Raw genomic sequence first — 13,684 nt, forward strand, 5'->3', positions numbered from 1 at the left:
AAATCTCTACCCATATCACTCATGGGAAGGGTCGCCACTATAAAAATGATGATCTTGCCAAAAATAAATTACTTATTTTTAATGATCCCTAACAAACCATCACAAGATTGGTTCAGATCTCTGGATTCACATATTTCTAAATTCCTTTGGAAAGATAAACCCCCACGTATCAGCTTGAAAACGCTACAAAGAACCAAGGATAGAGGAGGATTAGATCTGCCTAATTTTCACCAATACTTCTTAGCCAACAGGCTTCAGTTCATCTCAGAATGGTTAAAATGTACCCTCTTAGATGAGCCCTGGCTAGATGTTGAACAGGCACTATGCAATGATCTAGAGATTTCAGACCTACCATTTATTAGCTCAAACATCAAAAGACATGAATGCTTTAAAAGCATCAACATCAGCTTTTCTCTGACAGCATGGTGGGAGTTTCTAAAAATAACGGAGTCTTCATTAATCCCATGCAAACGTACACCTATCTGGAATAACCCTGACATATTACAAAACAATAATATGATTAATTTCCCAGAATGGAGTTGTAAAGGAATTAAATACTTAGAACATATATTAGAGGGAACAGAATTTATTCCATTTGACAGACTAGTTACACAATATGGGATCAACAAGAAAAGATTTTTAGAATATCAACAAATTAAATCCATAGTAAAAAAGAAATTTAACCTCAGTCAAGTTGAATTACAAACACCACCAAGTGTGGTACATTTTCTTACTCTTAAATCCCCCAAATTATTATCTAAAATATACAGAACACTTTCTAAAATAGATGAATCAATATCCCTTCCTATTGCAAAGTGGGAAGCAGATTTATCAGTCAGCTTAGACCAAAACGTCTGGTCTCAGATTTGCTTAAAAACCTTTAAATTGATTAAAAATCCCAGTCTGCAATTAATACAATACAAAATACTACATAGAGTGCACTATACAGGTCATCGAATGTTCAAGATGGGCTTTACATCCGCCAACAACTGCTCACACTGTCAAGGCAATACAATTACATCCACGCTCTTTGGTTCTGTCCACCAGTGCAGAAGTTTTGGCACGAGATATGTGAAGACTTATCAAAGTGTCTGAAATGTAAAATTCCAACCTCCCCTTTAGTATGCTTGTTGGGAAATTTGGATGATGTCACTACAGAAACTAATACAGTCCACATGGTTTTTACTGCCCTATGCATCGCCAAGAAAACGGTCCTCATGAACTGGAAAAATAAAAATAATCTTAATTCTAGCCAATATAGAAACTATCTAATAGATCACATTAGTCTCGAATAGCCTCTGCCACCACATTAGATCAATCCCTCTGGGCTCCTGTAATTGGCTCCATCACCTAGCGAGGGTAGGGGGTCGTGGTTTGGTCCCGCCTTGGCTATTGTGGTTGATGTGGAGGTTGGGACGGGCTTAGGGCACCTGGAGGACCCCTAGAGACGTTATCCCTGGAGGGCTTAACCCGGGGGTTGTGTTCATAACCTGGTTAGTGGCTCTGGTCGCTCTTAGAGGTTGTTCTCCTCGTGGCTGCGTGCAGCGGGGCTGGAGGATGGTCTGTACTGGCGAACGTAGGTTACTGGCCTGGTGGCCTGGCTGCCCCTGAGTGGATCCGGGGCAGGCGTGGGGGTTTGGGGTTCGGGGGTGCTTCGCCTCCGTACTGGGGCTCTGGCTGGACCTTGGGGGCTTCGGTCCTCATCGGTGTGTCACCGAGGTTGTGGGTGGGTGGGTGCACGGGGGCTCAGCCCTGGCGCAGGGGGCCTCTTGTGCATCGGCCTAACCGGGGGGCTCTTCAACTGGCAGGGAGGTTGTTCCATCCTTGCAGGAGTCCACTCTGCAGGTGGGGGAGAGACATAGGAGAGGTGGAGAATAAACTTAACCTGGGTGTCTGTTGTCTTGTGTAGTCTGGGAGATGATTGAATCTTGGGGTGGGTACAGTTTCCTCTGCGGTGGGGTAGGGTGGGCTGCCCCGGGTCCTGTGGGGCTTGGCGGTGCTGCTGCCGTAGGCCCCGGTCTGGATGGGCCTGGGCTCCCTTGCCCTGGTGGATACCAGAGGACGGGGGTGCCTACTGGGGTCAGCGGGGGAGCTGGCCCTAGGGAGGGGCATCCTCGCCTCCCTTCTTTTCCACCCCATCCCCGGCTACCTCCCTCTTCCCGCTCCACCACACCCACCCACACAGGTAGGGCCTTGGGGTGCGGGTGTGTCACCAGGGTGCAGGGGAGACATTCCCCCCCCCTCCCCCCTCTGTCCTCTTCTGGCCACCTGTGCCTCAATTTTATCTCACAACTTAGACATCCACATTACTTACACTCTCATAACACACACATATATATATATAGGGCCTTGAAGGTGGGCACGTTAACGGCGTCCAGTAGACGGTCTGTGTATTCAAACCTACCTCTGGCGCCGGTGCCCACCTCTCAATTTTAAATCCATGTAGACATTGAGGGTTCTCGGGAGGGGCCGTGCTAACACCTGCTGCTCTCTGGCAGCAGCACCATGCTCTCCCTTGTTTTAAATGCACTTTAGAGCAACTCGCAGCAACACTACACTTGAGCGGGAGGAGGGAGGTATGGGGTCTTAACACACCCCCGTTCTCTGCTAGCCATTGGGGCGGGGGGGCTGGGAAGAGATGCTGGCTGTCCGATTGGCCTCTCTGCTGCTGCGGAGCCTGGGGCGGTCTGCTTGCCTCCAACCCGGAGGGAAGGGTAACATCTCTTGGGTCTGGGTGGCGTTTCCCCCTCTGGGGGCGAGGATACCTGGACCCGGGGTATAGAGTATGTTTGAGGAGTGTCATTGTGTGTACATGTCCATTTACGTTTATTCCTACGTTGGGTGAGTGCTGAGTGTTTGTATATGTGTGCATGAGGGTGGGAATGCATGTCTGTGTCTGTGTGTGCCTGTTTGTCTGTGTCTATATGTCAGGTTGGGTCTTAGACTCCACCTCTCTGGGAACTCCCAGGCCCTCCAAGTGTGGAGGCCTATCTCCCCTCACCACACTCCCTGCCGGTGACTGATGTCCTCAGGGGTCGGTGCATTGTTGGTTCTTGGTGTTCGGGGCTGGGCGCTCAGGCATGTACCAGCTCACTCCCGGTGGCTACTTGGCGGGGCCTGGCGCCTGTTGCTCGGTCAGGCCTCTTCCGGGGCGTGGAGGGCCCTCGGGTCTCCGGCCTCTGTGCCTGTGGCTCGGTTCACTCTGGCACAGCTGGCCCGCCGGTGCAGCCCCCTCTAGCTTCTGCCCGGTGGCTACTGGGTGACCCCTCGTCTGGGGATCCTCAGCCCTTCCCATGAAGGTGGCACGGATGCCCCTCCGGTGGTCCTCCTTGGGCTCTTGCACTCTGGGGCCTCTGGATGTCTGGGGCCTGGATCTCCTCCATGCCTGCTTCATGCCCTGGGGGACAGGGCTATGGATCTCTACACCCTCTTGCAGACCATTACATGGGGAAACCATTTGAATACAAGCGCGCCGATCCACACAGGTGTGCACACGGGTGTTCACTGTTCGCAGACTTAAATCACACCTTTCTTGGCTGCTACTTCAAAGCACATTGTGCGCTGTCTGTCCTGCGTGCTGCACAACAACATTCAATATTTAGTATTTACTGCTGTTTACACTTAGCTAGATTAATGCGATGGTGTTGTTTAGTATGTTGCTTTGTTTTGTTTTTTTTGCTTGTTTTCTATTCTTTTTCTCTCAACAGGTGATCCCGGAGATATTTTTTTCCCCCCTTTCTCACTGTCCCTCTCCCCTTCTGTTTTTCTTTTCCTTCCTCTTTCTTTCTCCCTTTCCTATCCCTCACTCATGTCTGTCCCGTCTGTAACAACTGAAAATAAAATAAAATAAATAATAAAAACAAAGGTCGATCAAATGGACCAATACGGCAATGCCATGATGATCCATTTGGCAAAATAAATCCATTGGGTATCCTTGTTGGTCTTCAGACAACAATTCTGATGGCTAAAGAACCAAATTGGACAGGCAAAAAAAAAAAAAAAAAAAGACTGGAGCAATAAATCTTCCAGAGCACAATCAATCAGCAATCCATCCTCCTTTGTCCACTAACTGGTGGGCAGCAGGAGATACTGACCCCTCACCTTGCTGCTGTCAGTAGCCCTACCACTGCTGAGAGAAGGACCACATGATTGGAGTGTTTGACAGATTGTCAGATTTGAAGAAACAATCTACTGCAATTGTTTTTATCTGGGTTCATAGCTTCTCTCAGAACAGGTCTACTTGTAGTGTAATTGGAGTTGCTGTCTGCCTGACCTTTCCAGTCCCGTCTTGGACTGCAGCGTTGTGCAAAGTAAAGAAAAGGGCCAGCTTTATAACTTGTTCCTATTAGTTGATCAAATGTTTGTTCAAACCCATGAAAACTTCCCTGGCTTATTGCAACAGCAAGAAACTGTCCACAGTCAAAATGATGGGTGGGGGAAAAAGTACACACGCACACAAAAAAGAAAAGCAAAATGAGCTGTCATCCTCATGGGAATAGTGATGTTCTTTGAGCTGTGCTCTCTTTGTTGATACAGTCCTCCTTTAGATTTTCTACTGGGTGATGAGAATATAAATACAAGCTTCAGGATGCAGCATTGTGATACATGCGCGCTGTGGAGGATAGCTGTGTGTAAGGATGTGTTTATGCACGAATGTGTGGGAAAGAAAAAAGATTAGGAGGAACGAAAAAAACAAGGACATAGTGTAGTTAAAAAAGTGAAGATGTGCACTGAATATAATGGGTGTATTGTGACATACAATACTTTAACCGTGTGAATCATGCTCCCGAATTCTTGCGTTCATGCTTGAATGTGTGTGAACAGTGTGTCTATAAATTCCTTGTTTTGTGTCTTGGGCATATGTGGTAAAAGTACTCGCTGCCATGCACAATGCTCAGACACCTTGATTTCCAAATGGAAAACAGTCAAGTTTTCTTTTCTTGTCCTTATCCCTAAGAATGTTTGTTTCTGGAGTGGGCTGATAATAGCTATATAACAGTTTTAGCCAGTTCCTGAACTCCTCTGTGTGGGGTAGCTTTTGATGCTCTGACACCAGCCTCAATGCAGTCATTGTAAAGCTCTCCCAAGTTCTCAAAGATAAAAATGTCCTGACCATCCACTTCCCTTTCATCAGCTTCCAGTTATCTTTACATTTTACATTTAATATGAACTTTCTGTGGCTTACTTGTCTATGACTGTGATCTGGACAACTGTCAAGTCAGCAGTCTTCCCCGTGATTGTGGCTGTGCACTGAACTAGACCGAGAGATAAATAGTATTAGTACTGTTTGAATAGTAATTTTCTCATCCTCATGAAATATTTTGAGATACTGGATTTCCAATTTTAATGAGCACTAAGCCACAATCATCATCAAAATTCGAACAAAAAAAAGGTTTGAATTTTGTTTTACTCTACGTGCGATGAATATGAGATATGTGGAAGTTTACTTTTTTTAATTAAACTAGGCAAAAAAATTATTAGTTTTTTGAGAGGCACTAGAGTGCAGCTTTATATATATGTAAGAAAACATCTATTGCTTCATCATAAGAGTTCAATTACAGCACTTGCATGTGCCCCACTTGTTAAAGGTGAGCAGTATGTAAAGTGGTTCACACAATTTTCGAATTGCGTGCAATTTTAGTGACAGACAGAAGAAAGGACTGTAGAGGAGGAAAAAAAGCCTCTTTTTTTAAAATTTCTTCCCAGTGGCTGCTGTAAGTGTATCTTGAGGTAGGCAACCGAGGAATGTTAGATCACAACAAGGCAGTCTTCGAATAAAGGACGACTTCCAGGCAGGGCAGTCGAGATGCATCGGTCTTATTAAATTGTTCCTACGCTCGCGCTGCTGGGGACCTTTACAAAAATGATGTGACATTCTCTGGGCGTGCTTAGGAAATCAAGGATCATAGAATACTTGGAATAAACAAATTTAGTGGTGCTTAAAGGTAATAATAAAAATTTCAGTTGAGGCTACAAAGTGCAATCCTCAAATTTCTGAAAAATTTCTTTTCAGACATTTTTTTAAAATTGCAAATAGCATTGATTTGTATCTTAATATATATATTATTATATATATTATTATAATTCATTCTTTTTTTATTAAATTGTTGACATTTTGCCTCATTTCTTCCTAGATTTTCATAAATTTGCCGCAAATGAAACCCCCCTATATTTTGCCTTTAGTCATCAAAGTCTTCTGAGAATCTAAGTACATAAAATGTTTTTCTATTCTAAGTGAATGATATGATGACATGCTTTTAATACAAATGAATACCCAAATGGGTGACACAGTAGGAAGTATACAAAAGCAAAACATCAGACAATCTGACAATGGAAGGGGCTCTATATTGAGTCATACCTGCTAATCTTTGATTTTACCTGTTGTCAGTCCGATTGCCACAGGTGGATAAAATCAAGCACACACCCATGTAGTATCTGGTACGTGAAAGAATGGGTCATTGTAAAGCGCTCACTGACTTTTAGCGTGCACGATAGTTCATTAAATTTCCTCCCTACATAACAATAAAACTACAATCGACTCCAAGTAGTGTGTTTAGGAACCACAGTCACATCACATCACTGCTGTACATCACTTTTCTTCCTACATCTTCTCTGACATTAACATCAGCACAAAAACTGCTGGGAGCTTCATGTCATGGCTTTATAAGGCCGACCAGCTCCTGTAGGTGCATTGTGTAGGAGGTTCAGTACTTTTGTCCGTATTGTGTATCTCTCATTGTATAATAGTTGCACAGTCAGACCCCTACATTCTATTTCAACATGAGTAACCATTTTAATCCCTAAACCAAAATTTATGTGAAACAATATCACACAGTAATAATTCCTGCTCTAAATTCGAGCTTTGCAGACTCTGATTTGCATCTCTTGTTATAAGATATGACAGAAATTGTCAGAGAAACAAGGACATGATCCATAACATTACCATCCACTTTTAGTTCGAACAGCCTGAGGCTGAAGCTGTTTTTTTTTCTTTTTTATAAAGAAGGAATTTAATAAAGCTTATTTTCAGCTCACAGCTTCTACAGCTGGCTTATTAAACAGCTGAGTAACTGCATTAACATTTTTGTCTTGGATTAAAACAATCTATAAGGGCTAAATGTGCTCCCTGCAGGATGGGGCAGACAGATTTTCGCCAGAAAGCGGGTATTGTGACAGCGGTGACAGCGATCAGCATCTCTGCAAGAAAAAAAAGGCAGGAGCAGGACGGTGCATCTGTGTGGGTGGGCTGCAATGCTTGGAAATCCAATGGGACAAGGCCAATGTAGGAGTGTGTAAACAGTCCCCTCTAGAACAGCTTGGTCTAAACCGAGAAATTTTCGTGGCAGCCACAGTGTGAAGTATGAAGGCTGTGGTGAAAGCTGAGTCTCAGATAAGACCAGTGTGCCCACAGTTGTAGTCACTGAAAAGAGCAGTGAGGAGAACACACATCCCTGGAGAATGCCAGAACTGGATGCAAGTTTCCCTAGTTTCTCTTCACTCCATCCTGTTTTTTTGTTTTTTTTTTTGTTTTTTTATGGAAGTTTGTGATCCAAAGGTTGAAGTGGAACATTGTGTGCAAGCTGCGGGAGTGAATTTTAAGCAGTGGGAGTGCCAGGACAAGAACTGAGACTGATGCATAAAAATTATGAATATTGCTCTAAACATTGCCTAAGTAGTCAACTTTTTTTTAAAACCTAGAAGATAAGTGAACCCAGCACAGGGCTTGTGATGTGCTTTACACCGACTTGTACTACAGATGTGAGGCAGGACCCTGTGATACAGGATTACATGTGTGTGGCAGGATCATAGAACAATTTGGAGAAAATTTGAGTATTTGATTATTTTTGCTGCAGAGCTGTGACTGGAGCTAGTTGGTCACCACAAGGACACGTGAAGTAAAATTAGCTGGAGCTGTAAGTTGTGCAGTTGAATGGCTTGGTGCCAGGGAGAGGTACGAGCTTTGACCTTTTAGCTAATCAGCGGTGCATCTTTTGCATGCTCACTAAGCTTCATCAGACCCATTTCCCCACTGTATTTACTGTAGGCTTTGCAGACTTTATCTTTTGCCTGTGAGCCGAAAGAAGATGAGTGATGAGAGGGACTAAAAGCTGCTGAAGAACAGGGCAGTATACATCCTTTAATACTCCGTGACAGTAGGTTGCCCAGTGGGATTCTTCATATACTGTGTGGATTTGTGCAGTTCCTGGCTGGAATTTGCTCTGTTAAAATCCCCTGAAATAATGAGAAGAGAGTTTTGGTTTCTTCTTCATTATGGCTTTCTAGACAGCCACACACTGCAGTGCAGCACTCACATCAGCTTGTGACAGGATGTAAACACTCGCCAAAATAACAGGGAAAAACTCCTGCGGTGGATAAAAAGGCTTTACGTTAATGGAAAGAGCTTAACAGTGAGGGCAACAGATTTGATTTGACATTGTTATATCAATAAAACCAACTTTTTCTCATATAAAAGCTGATTCTATCTTCTCTTAACACACACTCCTTGAAGTATAAAGCCAAGGCAAGCAGGTATCATACAGGTCCAAGTCTCAAACAGAGGACTGCATCTCCTGATGTATTTCTGCCTCTAAGAAATGTTGAAAATCACAGAGCAGTACAAGTTTCTGCATCATACAGTTTGTGATTTTATAATTGCCAGTTTCTTTACACAACAAAGCAGCTGGATTCACGAGGAAAGCCACAGTTGGCTTGGACCAATCAGCATCTTCTTAAATCTGATAAAAGGCAGATTGTTTATCTAATCAACTGTTAAAGGTAAATTGACTTTTATATATATTCTTTTTCTTTTAATCCTATTAGTAAATGAGGGGAAATTTGGGATTGCCTAAGAAGACTTAAGCATGAAAACTGGAGGAGCTGGTATCAAACCACTAACCATCCAAAGTTACATTTTTTGAAACAAGAATGAAAAATAAATCAATAAAATCCAGCTAGTGTCATTTGTATGCAATCTAACATGCCAAAAATGTAATCTAATAAAATCCTAACTGTGGTTTTATTTTTGTTTTCTATTTGTCACGCTGTGCCTTGTGGTACATTGACGTGGTTGGTTTTTATCAGCTTGCGGTAGACAGTGATACTGTAGATGGATTTTTGGCCAAATGGCCCGCTGTGTGCCTGCTCTTATTCAAGCAGCTCTGCATAACTTTTCAGATGGTTCTGTGTACCAGCTGCCACATCAGATTAGTGTCTTCTTAGAGATTCCTCTTGCTTTACAGATTATTCTTGCAGGGACATTTAAATGTGCACTGATTAGTGAAATATAAGCTGCAAAGTGGTTGCAGTATAAAAAGAATGAACATCTATTTTAAATTGAGGTGCACCGATTTTATATTTGGATTGGCTAATGGACTGATCCTGAACTCTAAACGCTGGGGTATAGGATATTGGTGAAAATGAGCTTTTCACTTAACTCAGTTTTATAGTATGTTGTTTTGTGTGTTTAGTATGTTGCCATATTTTTATTTGCCAAGTCAGGAAATAAATATCCAAGTTAAGCCTGCTGAATTACATAGATTACAGCTTATTATTACAGCTTACTGGTATCAGATCAACACTGATATCAGATCATTATTCAGTATCTGCAGATACCTTGAGCTGATACATTAAGCCAGCACTGAATGGTATCGGTATTGTTATTGTATTGGAACTGAAAGAAATAGGAACAGTACATCTCTGAGAGGTGAAACGTCTTCAAGCAACTTAAAGAAGTCCAGACGCTTTTCTTTGCAAGCTCCTTTGACTACGGTGACCTGGATGACTGAGAACCTTCACAGACATACATCTCTGATTGTAAATTAATAAATGGATAACTGGAATTCAGTCCATCAGTTGCATGAAAAGAAATGAAAAGCTGTTGTTTTTACAGGCAGTTACCAAAAACTAGAATTCCATTTTGTCATTGATTAAGCGGTTTAAGCTCCACTGGATAATGAAATGAGTACTGCTCAAGAATGTTGTGTTTCTGTTTTAAATAGAGACGAGGAAACCAAAACAAATTCATGCTCATTTCAACAATAAATATATGCAGATGCGTGTATATGTAAGAGAACACTTGGAAAGTTGTTAATGCTTTCATTTACGTACTTTAAATCATTCACTTGGAGTGTTTAGATTGTATGTAATGTAATTCTGAGTAAGATTATTCTGGGATTTACTCCAATTAGACCTTCACATCCCTAACAATGTGAGCAAAAGTGTCTTCCTGAGCTACTACTACACAGCGTTTAAGTTATATAATATTTTCTTTGTTCAAAATAAAAAGTAAAACATTAAAATTATTCTAAGTGTACTTTAAGGAAGTGGATGCAGGAGAGAAGACATGACTGTGACAACAGATCGTTTGTCTATCCTTTTAATGCTGGGTTTGACACTGCAGACCAAGTTCTGTTATTGTAATAGGCCATCTGGAAAACTAGGTTGGTTCCTTTGGGACCACGTTAAACTGTTTCAGGACCTATATTACAGGTAGACAAGCCTACATCAGCATCGGCGACCAGGTGTCTAATAGATTTGATTGTGACAATGGGATTGCCTTGACCCAGTTTTATGCTCTTTATACTTACTCCTCCGGGAGTTTATTCAGCAATATGTTGGTTTTACCTTTATACACACAACATGTGGGAAGCATTTTTCTATCTAATAAAATACATTTTATTATTTATCTTCTACTTTGACATTAACTGTACCTTTATAACTACAGATGTTTGACGTCAGTGTAAAGAAGGTTTAAAGAATACAACAGAGTCAAGAGACAAATGCTAATGTAACTAAATAATATAATATAAAACTCGACAGTCATTATGAAACTCAGTCTGCAGATTGTTTCAAATCCCCAGTGTGAATGACAGTTTGTCATAAATAGAAAAAGAGCTAATCCCAAGTGGAAAAGGCTGTTGCACTCTTTCTTTGGATTGACACAAATTAAAATGTTAGACTAATTGACACATATGCTGGTGCACAGATGATAATATACAATGTATGTCCATCTAGGTGACCATAGTACTGGGTTGGAGGACCTTTTGCATTCAGAACTACTTCATGGCGCAGACTCACCTTCAACAAGGTGCTGCCGGAAACCTTCCTACGGAAACGACAGCATCACACAGTTGCTCCACATTCATGTATGAATCTCCCATTCCAGCACATCCCAAAGGTGCTCTATGTCTGCACTTGTCAGCCAAAGTACTCAGGTTGGCTGCGGTGCTTACAAATGCTCAGTTGGCACTAAGGGGCCCATTGCGTGCCAAGAAAAAAATCCCCCAGACCACCAGCCTCAACTGCTGACACATGGCGGGATGGATGTTTTTACACCAAAGTGTGACCCTAGCATCCGAATGTCGCAGCAGAAAGCGAGTTCAATTCAATCTTCTATTTCTCTTCCATTGTTTTTTGCAGTGTTGGTTCATATTTTCTGTTCTTAGCTGACAGGAGCAGCAGTCGGTGTGGTCTTCTGCTGCTGTTGTTCATCGGCTCCAAGGTTTCAACCTGTTCTGAATACTTTGGTTGTGACGAGTAGTTATTTTGAGTCGCTGTTGCCTTCCTTTCAGACTAAAGCAGCCTGGCCATTCTCTTCAGACCTCTGGCATCAACAAGCCATTTTTACTCAGAGAGCTGCCGCTCACTGGATATTTTCTATTTTTCGGACCATTCTCTGTAAACCCCAGAGATGGTCCTGTGGGAAAATCCCTGGAAATCAGCAGCTACTGAAATAATAAGGCTGAGATTTCAGGTGTATCTTATTAAGTGGCCGGTGAATATTTATACTTATATCAATTTATTTTTCCAAAATTTATCACTATTATCATACTATCAGTAGTTCGGTAAATGCAGTGAAACTCATGCTAATGAGAACAAAACCTCCGAGGTGGTGGGTGGTAGCTGTGAGCAGTGCTGGTTACGGAGGAAGGAGTTGCAATGATTTTTTTAGGCTCCAGGCGAGCATGAATCCATTTTCATTTTTGCCATCGATGATCGGGGGGGTGACTAGAAAACAGCCCAGCCTGAATGACCAAGGGTGTGCTGAAAGGTTCAAAGTAATTTGTAGCCTCATTCAAATTCAGTCTGCTAAAACCTGAGCTTTCCATATTCCCACTATACTTCCACTGTGTGCCATCTCACCAGATCCCTACCCACTTTTATTTTATTTTTTTTTTTTATGGGCTGCGCTTTGTAATGGCCTCAGGTCAGCAAAGAGACCTAGATCTCCATTAATTCACATAAATTCTGCAAAAGCTGTGAACCACACACAAGCATTCCTATGTCCAGCAAGGACACAGCGTGGAGGTGGTGAAGTGCCTAAAACCATGTACGCCCATATCATGTTGTTGGTCTGCAGTGCTGCCTATTTACACGCTATGAGTTATTAATTCTTATTGACACTCATCATGTATCATAATCGATAGAAGTCTACGCTTTTTATGTGTTTATGGTTTCAGTTGCTAATTTAAAGATGAATTTGATACTAAATGGTGTTCATTTTGTAAATTACGCTTCTATTTAGAGCACAAATGGGCAGAAACTCTGGGTACCCTCTGGGCCTTGTGATTCACGAGCCACATTTGTAGCACAAAGGAAAAGAAAATCATTTACAGTACGTTACAATTAATCTACAGTACATAGCGTGCCTAAAAAGCTGAGCTGCCCACAGATGCTTATGTTGTGTTACTCTTTTGTGCATGTGTGTGTGTTTGAGTGAAGAGAGCTCTAATCTAGAGAGCCGATGGCAGAATATCTCAGCTGTGGTAAGCACGTCCATGACCTTGACTGTGAATGTGTGCTTTTACACAAATAGATTTCTTCGAGCGCCACTTACTCTGCCAGTCTGAACTTGAGCAAACTGTTGTGAGGTGGTTACCCGCACTTACTACGATGATAGCTCATTAACACCTGGCTGCTCAACCTTTCTAAAATGTGCTGCCCTTTTTTTTTTTCAGAATTAATGATGCACTCAGAAAATATACGAAGCAGGTCACTGCTGTCCATATATATCACCATGGATGACAAATTGTTTTTTTAATAAAAACACAGATTTATAGGGAAAAGACTTTATAGGTTTCACAATGACTTTGGCTGATGTTAAGAGCTGATGCCATGTAGCAATTACTGATATCCTATAAAGACGCTGACTATGACTGCAAAAAAAGTGATTAGATGTCGCCACCGAATTTAATTCTACAGCCGGAAATGTTTCTAATTTAGTCAGCTATCACGAATTTGCCCTCATCCTTGTGAGAAACGTGCTTTTAGACCATGATGTGCATGGATCCTCCTTCCCACCTTCCCCTCCCCACAAAGAAATATTTTGGTACATTTAATGAGAAGTGGTGTGAAGGCAAAGAATTTGGCTTCGGAAAAGTCGATAATTTCACAGTCGAATGAATTCTTTTGTTGGCATTCTTTCGCCTGTCAAGTTTTAAGGGGAGGCATAGACTAATATGCCTGGCTGCCAGTGAGAAATATAAGGATTTGGAAAAGGCGCTGGTTGAAAAACTACTTGTTTTAAGCAGATGGTGACCACTGAAAAAGCTGCAATAATAATTACACTGTTGTGTGTTTTGGCATATGAAAAACCAAAAATATTGTTATTGCATTGCAGGTCTTTTGGCCTGTGTTGTTCTGAGTGGTTATCACAATAAAACATCCTTGTATTTCTTTCTCTCTG

General features: G+C 42.1%; 1 protein-coding gene across 2 annotated transcripts in view; it reads right to left on the minus strand.

The window, feature by feature from the left end:
* The window catches only part of fibcd1b (fibrinogen C domain containing 1b), a 135,265-nt gene that overhangs the window by 27,294 nt on the left and 94,287 nt on the right, over positions 1-13,684 (minus strand). The gene's annotated exons all lie outside the window — the stretch shown is intronic.

This window comes from Neolamprologus multifasciatus, chromosome 7 (assembly GCF_963576455.1).
Source record: "Neolamprologus multifasciatus chromosome 7, fNeoMul1.2, whole genome shotgun sequence".
In the NCBI taxonomy this organism is placed as follows: Eukaryota; Metazoa; Chordata; class Actinopteri; order Cichliformes; family Cichlidae; genus Neolamprologus; species Neolamprologus multifasciatus.